The 13,977-nt window shown below is 45.8% G+C and overlaps 1 long non-coding RNA gene across 2 annotated transcripts in view; it reads left to right on the top strand.

The window, feature by feature from the left end:
* LOC137375973 (uncharacterized) overlaps positions 1-13,977 on the top strand; it is a 44,736-nt gene that overhangs the window by 1,474 nt on the left and 29,285 nt on the right. The gene's annotated exons all lie outside the window — the stretch shown is intronic.

Below are 13,977 nucleotides of genomic sequence, written 5' to 3' on the forward strand. Positions count from 1 at the left end.
TTGAATACTTCTAATCTGCAGAAACGTGATGCAATTTGCCTTTTCTCAGAAGGGAAATATGCAGTACTGGAGTGCTTTAGGAGAAATGTGGTTCTCAGCACCACCAGAATGGCCTACGGAAGACAGTTTGTAACTTCTTTTATACTGGCATTCATTTTGGTTGAATTCCATGTCCATCTATCTGTGTGCTTGCTCCAGGCATTTAAATTATACACCAGTTATTCATGGGTCCATGATTTTGCTGTCAGGATAAGGGAAACAGATTTAGTTAAAACAGGGAGAGAGTGCACAATCGACCACCAGAAATAAAAGCATCTTGCACTGTGACAGACACTTTGAACTCAGCACGGCGCCCGCATTTAGCGGCCGCTGCAGAGCCCCCGCGATATTACGCACGGGGGCTCATTAACATCACGGCGCCGAGCCTGGCCCCCCAATATTACGTGGGGAGAGGCAGGACATTCGACACAGTGACAGACCTTTTGACAGTTGTGCAGCAGGTGCTGGGATCCTATTTTAACCACCCCAGCACCTGCTTCCTGACAGCTGTCAAAGAATACTTACCTGACTGCTGAAGAGTGGAGCTGCTGTCAATCTGGCAGCAAAGCAGAAAGTACGGTAGAAATCCAGAAGGTCAGGCAGCATCTGTGGAGAGAGAAGCAGAGTTAACTTGTCCAAGTTCACAGACCTGAAAGTTAATTCTGCTTCTCTCTCCGCAGATGCTGCCTGACCTGCTGAGTCACCCCAGTACTTTCTGCTTTGCTGCCACAAACTTACCCTGCTGTGTCCCAGTGTCCTGTGAAGTTGCAATCCTCTTCTTCCACTCAAGTGTAACATTCCTTCTTGTAGGCATGCTGCACCTGGGTGAATAATCTTAAATTTGCACATTCCAGGACGTAACACTTAAATAGACCATAAAAGGTATTACAGAGGTTTACAGAGAACACACTGACACAAATGGGAATGCACGGGTGTCACAGCAATGTAAATACGTCTTTCACTAAATGTTCCGCACCAACATGTGTGTCTTTTTCTCTGTGTGAATGATGTGTGCCAGCATATAGCCACAATGTCATATCCCTTTGCACCGTTGGCCTTTCAGGAGAGCCAAAGTATGCAATAACAGCATTGCCATGCCACCATTACATATGAGCGTCTCCACAGATGCAGTGACATGGACATTGGCTCAGTCAACTGCTGCCTCTAATGATTTGCACAGGGATGCAGCAGATGTGGACTGGTGCACAGCAGGTGAGCGAGGGTGATGTGTGGCTTGTAGAGATCATGTCAGTTCCTATAGAGCAGACAGCCTTTGCCTGTTAAGCCACTTCCACACATTCCTACCTCACTGCTAGCCCTGCGTGCAAAGCCTGGGTGCCATCTGCCCTCCCACGCGTCTTTCATATTTTCGGTCCTCAGCGTCCCCACAGACTGAGAAGGAATCCTGTTGACATTTCTCCCCATCATGCCAGGCCTATTGAGGGCGTAGTTATGCAGAGCAGCAAAGAAAGGAGCTGGCCTTTTTGACCCATAGTACAGGGCATCACCCTATCCACACAGGCAGTGGAGGCTCTCTTTCAGCATGTCGATCTCCTGGTCAATGGTGGTTCATGTAGCTCTGTGGCTGGCGTTGTATCTCTCCTCTGCAGCAGTGGTGGAGTCTCTCACCGGTGTCGGGAGCCATGTCTGCAAAGGATAGCCCTTATCTCCAAGAAGCCACCCCTCCATCTGAGCCAGTTCAGTGAACAGCGGTGGCAGCCGTGACTGGCACAAGACACAAGTGTCATGGCAGCTGCCTAAGAAGTGGTCACAGATTCGCAGCAAGCATCTGCGGTGTTCACATACCAGCTTCACCTAGATTGAGAGGGCTCCTTTAATGGTGATGTCTGCAGGTGATAGCCTGGCAGTAGGATTGATGGCCACATGAGTGCAGTCTATGAACATTACAACCTATGGTTCTCCGGCAATGGTACCAGAACTAATGGCCCTCTGGGCCTGGCTGTGAGAGTCCCTCCTGAAGCAGACATCCTCACTGGCCCTCTGGTGCAGGGCATTGGTGACCTCCCTGATGCAGCAGTGCACTGCTGACTGTGTGACCCCACAAAGGTCTCTGGTGGGCTCCTAAAAGGTTGCAGAGGTGTGAGACTTGAAAACTGCTGCCACTATGAGGAACAAAGGCATGGGATGTCTACCGGAGGCCATGGGTTGTAGGTCATCCTTGAGCAGGGCACAGAGACATGTCACACCCTCTCTATATGCGCAATCTCCTCTGGCACTGGTGCTCTGACATCCCATCGCATATCATGTGGGGCCTGTAGATGCACAGCAATCATAATGGCGAGCTCCCCTTGGGGGCTGTTGCTCATGACCGGGGGCCTCTACGTGGGTCATACCTTCCTGTTGATATTGCCTCTGGATCAGCCATACCTATTTCCATGTGATAAATAAAGTTGAACCCTGCATGAATTCAAAGGTTCCTAACAGGGCAGGGATTGGTGTTGACAGATACATCAGCTGCTTTACCAGATCAACTATGTGGCATGCCATGGCATTGCCCATCTTGGCCAACACTCAGAGTTGCACAACATGACCAAATCAAGATACTATCAGCTGAATCGATTGCCCCCACCATCCATATAACCTTAATGCTCCTGCCCTTTCTGGCACCCTCCCCACACACAGGGTGCCAAATGTGCCATTGCCCCCTGACAAAACACAGAGCGTACACTGTTAACGGAGGGCTGGTACATGGTACCTCCCTTCATGCCAGCACAGCTTTCCCTCCAGTAATCCCAGACCCACTCCATTTCAAAATGTAGAGTGCGACCCCTGTGTATCCCCCCCCCCTCCTCCATTTAGGAATGCTGAGTTAGACCCCTGAATAGCCCCCCTCCTTCCTCCCTTTAAGAATGCAGAGTTAGACCCCTGAATAGCCCCCCTCCCTCCTCCCTTTAAGAATGCAGAGTTAGACCCCTGAATAGCCCCCCTCCCTCCTCCCTTTAAGAATGCAGAGTTAGACCCCTGAATAGCCCCCCTCCCTCCTCCCTTTAAGAATGCAGAGTTAGACCCCTGAATAGCCTCCCTCCCTCCTCCCTTTAAGAATGCAGAGTTAGACCCCTGAATATCCCCCCTCCCTCCTCCCTTTAGGAATGCAGAGTTAGAACCCTGAATATCCCCGCTCCCTCCTCCCTTTAACAATGAGAGTTAAACCCCTGGTAGCCCCCTCCCTCCCAGAATGCAGTGTTAGACCCCTGTGTATCCCCCCTCCTCCCTTTAAGAATGCAGTGTTAGACCTCTGTGTATCCCCCCTCCCTCCTCCATTCCAGAATGCAGAGTTAGACCCCTGTGTATCCCCCACCTCCTCCCTTTAAGAATGCAGTTAGATCCCTGAATATCCCACCTCCCTCCTTCCTTTAGGAATGCAGAGGTAGACCCCTCTGTATCCCCCCTCCCTCCTCCCTTTAAGAATGCAGTTAGAACCCTGTGTATCCCCCCACCCTCCTCCCTTTAACAATGAGAGTTAAACACCTGTGTAGCCCCCTCCCTCCCAGAATGCAGTTAGACCCCTGTGTCTCCCTCCCCCCATCCCCTTCCCTAATGCAGAGTGAGGACCCGCCAGCTTTTCAGATGGTGAACGAGACGGCACGTGACGGCCGCCCATTCAACGAAGAATCTGGCAATGTCGGTGGAGAGGCAGCAGGCTGCATAATCAGCATGGGTAAGTAATCATTACCATATGTTGACTGAGGTGCCGCCTTGCGGTGGGGTGGCCGCACCGAGGTCCCGCCGCCGCCAGTAAAATGCGGCGGGCCCGTCTTGACATCGCAGGTCGAGATGGGCCTCTCCCCGCAGCATTTTATCGGCCCCCGCGTTGCGATCCGTGGCGTCAAGGGGCCAGTAAAATTCAGCCCATGATGTATGCACGCACGCAATTTTCAGCAAGAACTGAGTGGGTGAGTAGTTCAAATTGCTTTAGAGGATTTACTACTCAAATTCCACCACTTTTTAGTCAGCCGAGTCATCCATCAGAGCCAGAGCATTTTTCACGGCATCAGCACTCTGTAGTCTACTATGAAGAATATCAGCACGTTTACACGAATACATGTAAGTCAGGGTTCTATGACGTTATTAAGACCTAAGAATAATTAGCTTGAATTTATTTCTCCAACAGGTGCCTTTCTTAAAAGAAGGATTCCCAACTGTACTACTCCAATGAGGTGCCTCCATAGCAGGTAGTAGATTGCTGTTGCTCATGTTGAGATGCTTGGTAGCTGGCAACTTTTGAATACTTGAGCCAGTGAGGGCCCTGCTGGAGAATGCTGCTCCTTGGCTGCTACCGAGGCAGTCTGGCCCAGTTGGCCTCCTGGCATGACAGTATATTGATTGAGGGGGTGCCAAATGAGCAGACATGCTGACATCCTGAGGCAGGGCAACATGCACTGTTCCCATTGAGCAATTGCCACTCTCGTAGGGCTGGAGTTCGTCACGTTCACTAATCTGCAGGAGAACAGGCTACAGAAGATGACTGACTCCTTGAAAGCCCTATCTTTTAAGTCCACCAGTCTGTCCCAGGTAGACACCTGTCCCTCCATGGCAGAGTCTAGAGCCTGCATGGCAGCCATTTGAGCTTCCACCAAAGCTGGACCAGTTGCAGCATCCTTGAAGGTGTTCACACCCTCCATAGCATACTACAGAGTGCTGATGCCATGAAAGATGACAGCATAGAGGCTGGAAGCGGCCTGCCCCATACTTTTGGCCACAGCTGAAACTCTTTGGCAGGCCTTCGAATACCTTGTATGTGAGGCGAGCAGGTTTCATTTCATAGCTGAGTTGCTGAAGTTCTCATCAGCAAAGCTGGGACAGCAACTCACCCTCTGGAGAGCTGTCTCCTGGATTGTCCCTGCCACCAGTACCTGCTGCTGCTCACTCATGCAGACATCTCTAACTCATTTCCAAAGCCATGTGGAGTGCCAGTCTCTGTGCCGGTGCTTGGGAGGGGTGGAGCTCTTAACAATGAATCCTCAGGAGGATAGCCTTTCTTTGAGGTACTTCATCTGCAGGATCCAGGGATTGATGAAGACCTAATGGAAAAAGAAAAGATATGAGCTATGATAGCACTATTGGCTGGGCATTAGCATGTAGCAGTTTTGAGAATGCAGCTTGAAATTGGTTGCATGAAAGATTACGGTAATATACAGACAACCTGCTCAGATAAGTCACTAATCTTGCCTTCCTTGTGCTCAATATTTACCCAGATCACTAATCTTCAGGGCTTCATGCTGCATTTGGGTGAGGGCTATGAAGTCAGGTACTCCTCCCCTGGTCTTAGACCTCTCCCTGGCACTGTGGGTTATTTTGTCCTGCAAATAGAGAGGGTGAGAGATAGAGAATGGCTTTTAAAAAGGGAAGTGTGTGACCTCTGCATATAGTGCATCTGCTGAGAGCTGGAGAAAAAGCTAATTGGTATCAGGATGGGGAGGAGATGAATGGACGAATTCCAGGTGTTTGGAATGTGCAGTAAGGATGGAATCCTGGGAGGGGTTTCTGGTTGTGCAAGTGCTAGAATGTGAAAAGAGAGCAAAAGAAAAGGTGTGTGTGTTTGGAATGAGAGAGAAAGGCAGTGTGTCCTTGTGATGACATGTTGAACGATGTGATGGATTCTGAAATGGATGATGGAAGAGAATTGTTAAGAGTTGAGGGGAGGGAGGAAAGGGTTAATGTAAGTTGTTTTTGATAGGGATGAAGGATTATACTCACTTTTGCTGTTCTTGTAAGGACATTGTCCCTCTTATACATTGAACCCAGATGCTGGAGGTCAACCACATCAATCCAGACCTGCTGGATAGTGGTTATGGACATGCTCCTGTGAATGTTGGGAAATAGTACCTCCATCCTTGCCCTGATCTCCTCCACCAGGGCCTCCAGGGAGGCATCTGAAAAATGGGGGCATCCTTCTGACTCATTTTGAGACTTCCCTCCTTGCAGCAGTATGACAACTGAAAGCAACGATTTCAACTTTGCTTTAAGAGATGCATTCCTGCTTTAATACGCCAACTAGCAATTGCACAGAGAAAACAGGCAGGTTGTTAATTTCCCAACGTGATTGGGTTGGACGCCCCTCAATCTAATTCAATTCAGGCCCGGAAGCTAAAATCGTGTGGCGATGTCAGAGAGGTTTGCCATTTGCCCCATGCCATCACCTGTCCATTACCCGCTCCGAGTTAAAATTTTGTCTATCTTTTCCACTCTCAAATTCAGAGATGCTCCTCCCAATCGTAAATTGTGCATTGGAAGTCCCACTGACATCAGTTAACTGATCACAATCCAGTGAACTGGTACCTTCTGGTCTGTTCAGCTTGGCAACAACTGACATTTATCCAGTAGGGGACAGGGAATCGACTTTAGCATGTCAGCAGGAAAAATTACAGAACTGTTGTCCAACTTGTCATACTAAATGACAGTTCACCTCAAATTGGACCAGAATGAAAAGTCTCATGACATATACATTAATGTCCACATTAGTGTCGCCAAACATTTCAATGTTTCTTGGACTGGCAGGCACCACATTTATGGGTCACCTAAATGGGATTGTTAATTAAAATCAATTTACTTACCAATCATGTTCTATGATTTTCTGATTGGGTTTATATAACTTGAGCTTAAAGGGCCATTGCCATCCAGATAAAGTTATTTATATGTTTGTAAATAGATGTGCAGTGATTGATGATATGGTGTCACCACTGCTCTTAAGATATATCTTTTTTAAACATATTTAATGAAATAAATTAAAACACTTCATGAATTAACTCCATTTCAAGTGTTTGAAAAGCCGCAGGTAGCACATGAACTTTCCTGGCAGCCAGTTTGTTAGCTGTAACAGAGCAAAATTCCCCAAAATGATGACAATGGCCTTTCATGAGGAATCTGTGGGCTCTTAATTCGTCCTGTTTAACACGGAGACATTTAGATGCCTGCTTCCTTATACTAACCAATTTATCATTCCAGTTATAAAATGGAAGCAAATCTCATAGACTCTTTAGAGATGAAACCACGATCAGAAAATGTGCCTAAGATTTTTGAAAATTTAACAATTCAGTATCTGAACAATTTGCTGAGCAGCTACTGCGGCAGTTTAATGACTATTTTAATAATGTCTCCCTCAGCTGCCATGGCTAAGGGGTACTTACATTGCTTGCTGTGGTACTGAGACATACAGAACAGAAGGGTCACAGGTTTAATCCCTGGACTGTGCTCAATTAATTGATTGTAACTGGGCCGCCGTGAAGGCACCACCATTGGCTCAAATGCTACAGGCTGTGTACCTATTCTTCATCACAATAAAATGACCTTTGTTGGTAAGTACACATATATTGACATAAGGATAAATAAAATATTGGGGTTGTTAACTTATTAACACCATCAAGGTTCACATATGTAAATTCACTACTTCAGTGAAATGCCAGAGGACTGTAACCAACTGTGGAATTATAATCTATTACAGGTCAACTCTGAGTTTGAGTCTATACCCTACAACAACAATAATTTGCATTTATATAGCACTTTAAGATTAGAAAAAATGTTCTACATTGCTTCACAGAGGTGTAATCAGACAAATATGAATGCTGAACCAAAGAAGGACATATCAAGAAGGTTAAGCAAATGTTTGGTCAAAGAGGTAGGTTTTAAGGAGGGTCATAAAGGAGGAGAGTGAGATGGACAGGCAGAGCGAAGGAATTTCTGAGCATGTAACCTAAATGGCTGAAGGCATTGTGGCCAATGGAAGGGCAAAGAGACAGTGTTCTACACAAGTGGCCAGAGATGTTGGGTTGGAATGGAGAGATATGAGGTAAGGAGGTTGTAGGACTGGAGGAGAGGACATAGATAGAGAGGAGCAAAGCCATGCAGGAATTTAAACACACAAGTATGAGAATTTAAAGAAGTAGGTGTTTGGAACCAAGAGCCCGTGTAGGCCAGCATAGACAGAACAGATGAGTGAGCAGGATTTGGTGCAGGATAGATTACAGCCAGCAGAGTTTGGAATGAGCTGAAGTTTAAAGAACATAGAGGATGGGGGTGCCAAACAGAAAAGCATTGGAATAATCAAGTCTGGAGATGACAAAGGATAGGAAAACATTTGCATTTATAAAGTGCCTTTCACAACCTCAAGATCTCCCAAAGTACTTCACTGCCAATTCATTATTTTTGAAGCATTGTTACTGTTTTACTGTAATGACCACATTATTGTAATGGAAAACGCAGCAGCCAATTTGAATGCAGCAAGGTTCCACTCACAGCACTGAGATAATGACCAGATAATCTGTTTCAGTGATGTTGGTTGAGGGATAAATATTGGCCAGGGTGCCAGGAGAACTCCCCTGCTCTTCTTCGAATAGTATCCTGGGATCTCTTACATCCACCTAAGAGGTCAGACGGGATCTCGATTTAACAACTCATCCAAACGATGGCACCTCTAAAAGGGCAGCACCTCCTCCTTACTGCACTGAAATGCCATACAGTCATAGGGCTGGAATTTATCAGCCCTCTAGGGACAGACTAGGAGGCGGGAGGGGGGAGTACCATCAGATGGTGAGGGAAGGCATGGGGTGGTGTGCCCATCACCTTCTGGATGCCGTGGAATTTTACCCAGAGTGTGAAAGGCCAAGGACGGCCTTCCCACCCAGAGGCCAATTGAGGCCCTTAAGTGGCTTCTTCCCACTGCCGCTTCTGCCAGGACTGGAAGCCAAGCTGTAAGTTTACATAGCCCAGACCCTTAAGTGGCCCTGGGCAGGACTTCTGCCCCTCTGTGATAGGAAGTCCCTCCTCCAAGTGCTGCCGACCAATCAGCGGGCCGGGAGCCCTTCAATCCCAATAGTGACACTAGGAACGGTGGCCACTGCTGGGACTGCACCCAGCAAGAGGAGCAGCGATGGTGGAAGCCCTGGAATTAAGGTTCGTGTGTGAGGCCTTGCTGGGGACAACTGGTTGGGTCCCAGCAAGGTGGGGGTGGGGGTGCGGATTTGGTCAAAGGGGTGTGGGAACAAGGTGCTCCAGTGGGGAGGCCTCTGTGGGGCATAGGGTTCCCGATTAGGAGGGTCACTCCTCCCCCACCACCTCAGTCTGCAAGGAGGCCACCAGGTTTAACTGGGTGGCCTCCGCAGCTGGCGAAGATCATGTCCGCCACTGGCAATATCCCACTGGTGGCAGGAAGGGGTCCTCAAGTGACAATTACTAGGCCTTAATTGGCCTGGGATGGGGGGGCCATTTGTCACCTGCCGCACCACTCATAAAATTCAATCGGACGTGAGAAGGAAACGGGAATGGCATCCTTTGTCTCCCACTCAATTTTACATCCCCAGCCCCACCTCCGGCCTGCTCCCGGGTGTGCGGTAGGGAAATTCCAGCTATAGAGGCATTACTGCACAGAAGGAGGCCTTTCAGACCATTGAGTCCATGTTGGCTCTTTGTAGAGCAATCCAGTCAGTCCCACTCCCCTGGTCTATCTCCATAGCTCTGCAACTTTATTTCTCTCAAGTGCTCATCCAATTTCCTTTTGAAATCATTAATCATTGCTGCTTCCACCATCCTCTTTGGCAGCAAGTTTCAGGTCATTGCAACTTGCTGCATAGAAAAGTTTTTCCTCACAACCCCCTGCATTTCTTGCCCAAAACTTAAATCTGTGTCCCCCAGTCCTTTACCATCAGCTAATGGGAACAGATTTTCTTTGTCTACCTTATCTAAATCTGTCCTATTCTTGTACACCTCTATTAAAACTCTCCTTAATCTCCTTTGCTCCAAGGAAAACAACCCCAGCACCTCCAACTTTAACCTTGTAGCAAAACCCCTCATCCCTGGAAACATTCTGGTAAATCTCCTCTGTACCTTCTCAAGGACACTCATATCATGGATGAGAGTTTCGGAAACAAATAGACTGAGGCAGGGGTGGTGGGAGATATTGGCACCAGATGATGATGAGATATGAGATGATTAACCAGTTGTTTTGGTGGTGGAGGGAGGAATATTGGCTAGCACATTATGAGAGTTGGAAATAGGCAGTCTTTGTAATGGCGAGTTTGGGCTGGAAGATCAATTCCTGGTCAAATAGGATGCTGAGGTTGTAAATAGTCTGGTTCGACATGAGATAGTGTCTGGGCAGAGGGATAGAATTGGTGGTATGGGTAGAGAGTTTGTGGTGGGAGCCGAAGACCATGGCTTCAATCTTCCAAATGTTCTAATATTCTAGATTGTTAATTCTAGTGCAACGCTGAAGCAGTATTGTGTTGTCAGAAGTGTCATGCTTTTAATGAGACATTATCCAAGGAGTTGTTCCTCTCTTCTGATAATTATGAAAAGTGCTAAAGGTTGCATGACACTTTTTAAAGAGGAGCAGATTCTCCTCCCTTGAGTGCCAATAAACAGAATAACTGGTCATTCACCTCATAGTTGTTTATAGCATATTTTTGTTGCACAGTAGCTGCTGTGTTACAAAAATAATTTACAATTTATCTCAATAATCCCAGGCCAGGGCAAGAAACAAGAAAATTAGGCAGATGTGCCACTCTTGACAATTATCTAATGACTCCTGCTAGAATAGTATATGTGTGTCACTCTGAGGTTCTGGATGAACACAGGATTAGGTTCAACTGTGGTGTCACCTATGGCAACAATCATTGTCTATCTTCATGCAGCAAGTGTTGCACATGGATGGATAGCTACCAACTAATTACATTTTGCATGGACGGCAGCGTTTCATCCCTGTTTGTCTCAGTTGCATTCTCCTTCTCCAATTTCCTCTCTGGGAAGAGTTAACTTCTGCTGGGGAACAAGCCACCTTTGGGTACCCAATCTCACTGGCTATTTTTCCTGTGTGAACCTAAACAATGGATCAGCAGGTTATTCGTCCATGAGATTATGACAACTTTTGCCTAATTATGTCTCCAAGGTGCAAACTTGTGGTCTTTCTGGCAGACATCACTAAATAACAATCAGAGACCTTGGTTAAATTTCCCCCTCATTAGCATAGGGTACAGAAGCCAATTACACCATCCCAGCTATCACACTTGGTGAAGTATGCTAAATTAGCATAGATTAGGGATTGATCCTGTGATGCTCTGTTGGCTACAGGTCTGGGTGATGGGAGAGGGACCACAGTGAATTGTTTATGGCCTTCATGTAAGCTGACTCCAAAAATTAAAATCCGCATGAGCTCTTTAGGTTGGCACAGTCACTTTTTCAGCACTGTGTCCGCACAAATCAGAATTTTTGGAATTTAGATGCTTACCCATGTGCCAGCCTACTTGCATGATGACACTATTGCTTTGTGTCATGATGTAAAGACGGTGACAGGATGAACTGGCTCAGCTCATCTGAAAACTCACTGAGGGAAGCTGGAATTCCATTGGCAAACTGGGAGAGGCACAAAAAACTGGACAGTATGGTGCCATAAGGTAAAAGCATCTCACATTACATGGTATTGACAAATTCAATTTGCAAGAAGAGATTTGTGGTTTTGCATACACTCCAGCTATTGAGAGTTTCCACAGTCATCAAATCCTTTGATAATAACATTTGCTGACATGGCAATGACTACAATCATAAAAGGCAAGTTTCACAATTGCCTCTTATTTACTTACCACAATTAATCAAGTCAAGAAAAGCTACCTTTATATTAATGTCAGTGGGGTGTTTACACCTTGTGGGTCTCCCTCAGCTGGCAGCAATCCCAATGTAAATTTGCTGGTTTCATTAAATCTGCGGTGGCTGTGGTGGGGGAGAGACGGTTGCCCACCTCCTCCTGGAATGTGTCTTTGCAAAGCAGGTGTGGAAAGAGATGCAGTGGTTTTTGTCGAGGTTCATCCCAAGCAGCTCTGTAACACAGGAGTCTGTGCTCTACGGGCTGTTCCCAGGGACGCACACCGAGACAAACATCAACTGCTGCTGGAGGACTACCAATGCGGTGAAAGACGCCCTTTGGTCTGCCCAAAACTTGCTGGTCTTCCAGCGCAAAGAGTTGTCCACGACCGAATGTTGCAGACTGGCACATTCCAAGGTCCAGGACTTTAGTGCTGAGGAATGCACTAAAGCTTGGGGCAGCCGCAGCAAAGGCTCAATGGGGAAAGACCACAGTGTAAGGTCCCCCCACCAAGCTGAACTGAGGGGCTGGACCCATGGGAAACCCCTCGAACTGTATCGGGAAAATTTTGTGTGCTGTAAAATGTAAAAATGTATCTGGCATGACAAATGTGAAATGGAAGGGTTGTGAGGCAACCCATGATTGTATTGAAGGAAACTGATCTCCCTTGCAATGTTTGTATTTTTGGTGCTGTTTGAAACTGTTTGGAAATGTATTTTTCACAGATTTTTATGAATAAAGTATATTTTGGAAATTAAAAAAATGCCTGGAAGACTGGTAATAAGTGAACCTTCCTTGTTGCTTGCTTTGGTGAATCTGTCAGAATTACATTTGAGTTGTCACTGGTTAGATGAGATCCATATTTCAGGAATGGTAAACCCACTCACATCAGTTTCTTGCCAGCTTCATGTAAATATTTGTTACTTACTGAGACTTTTAGCAGCCTAATGCCATCCGATTATAATTCCATCTCACTGGAATTACATCAAATCTCTACTGCTGTAGTAAACAGCACGTGGCTTTTGCAAATCCTGTAAGTTTACTAGGAAGGAAAAAGTAGGCCAATTTTCCTGCTTCTGCTCATTGTTCAGTAACATTTGCTGAAAAGTGCCATGTGAAGATGGAATTGCGTTCACACGTAAAAAAAATAGTAGTTGTGTAAAATACAAATGATTTACTGGTGAGCACATGCCAGCACGATTTACAGTCCTAAGGAGAGCAAATGAGTAAAAGGGAGAGAAAATGGGTGCAGGGAGTGGAATTTGGTTGCTAACTATCTTTCAATGATAATCAGTGGCTACTCTTTTAAAGTGAAAATATTGTTTTCACAGTGTAACTAAAATGATAAGAATTGAATTTAAGCTGGAAACCAAATACAGGATGTGTTTGTGAAATTAAATAAAGTAATAAGAATTCCCCTGAACTAAATGTTAAGTAGAAATGTTTGTTTACCTTAAGGTAAAAAAAAATCCTCCTCCAACTTTCTCTCCAGTTTATTTCCCTTAACCCTCTCCCCTGGCCTATGCTATGGTATGATAGGACTGCATTGCGAACCCTCTGGCAGATTACAGAACTCCAGTAACCCACATATTAGCCTGGTCAGTGACTATTTTGACTGGTTCATCCAGTTTAAAAGTATTGCTTCAGTTTAACACAGGAATGAGGAAATTTAAATAAAAGCAAAATACTGCGGATGCTGGAAATCTGAAACAAAAACAAGAAATGCTGGATTCACTCAGCAGGTCTGGCAGCATCTGTGGAAAGAGAAGCAGAGTTAACGTTTCGGATCAGTGACCCTTCTTCGGAACTGACAAATATTAGAAAAGTCACAGATTATAAACAAGTGAGGTGGGGGTTGGGCAAGAGATAACAAAGGAGAAGGTGCAGATTGGACCAGGCCACATAGCTGACCAAAAGGTCACGGAGCAAAGGCAAACAATATGTTAATGGTGTGTTGAAAGACAAAGCATTAGTACAGATTAGGTGTGAATATACTGAATATTGAACATCAGCAAGTGCAAACCTGAAGAAAAACAACCTGAAAAAAACAGTGGGTGAGCAAACTGAACAAACTAAGATGAACTGAAATAAATACAAAAAAAGATTGTAAAAATTTAAATGTTTGCAAGATGTCCCACACAAGAAAATGTTTCATAAACCTCCGCAAGTGGCCTAATTTGCAAATTATGAAGGTCACCACAGTTTCTGCAATAAAATAAAACATTGATGAAAGGTCCGACCTAAAACATTAGCCTGTTTCCTCCTTTAGATGCTGACATTCCTGCGACTTCCAACATTTTTTGTTGTGCTTTTCCTTGTCAACATTTTCACCAGTTTTTCTCCTCTCT

Source organism: Heterodontus francisci, chromosome 12 (genome assembly GCF_036365525.1).
Source record: "Heterodontus francisci isolate sHetFra1 chromosome 12, sHetFra1.hap1, whole genome shotgun sequence".
Lineage (NCBI taxonomy): Eukaryota > Metazoa > Chordata > Chondrichthyes > Heterodontiformes > Heterodontidae > Heterodontus > Heterodontus francisci.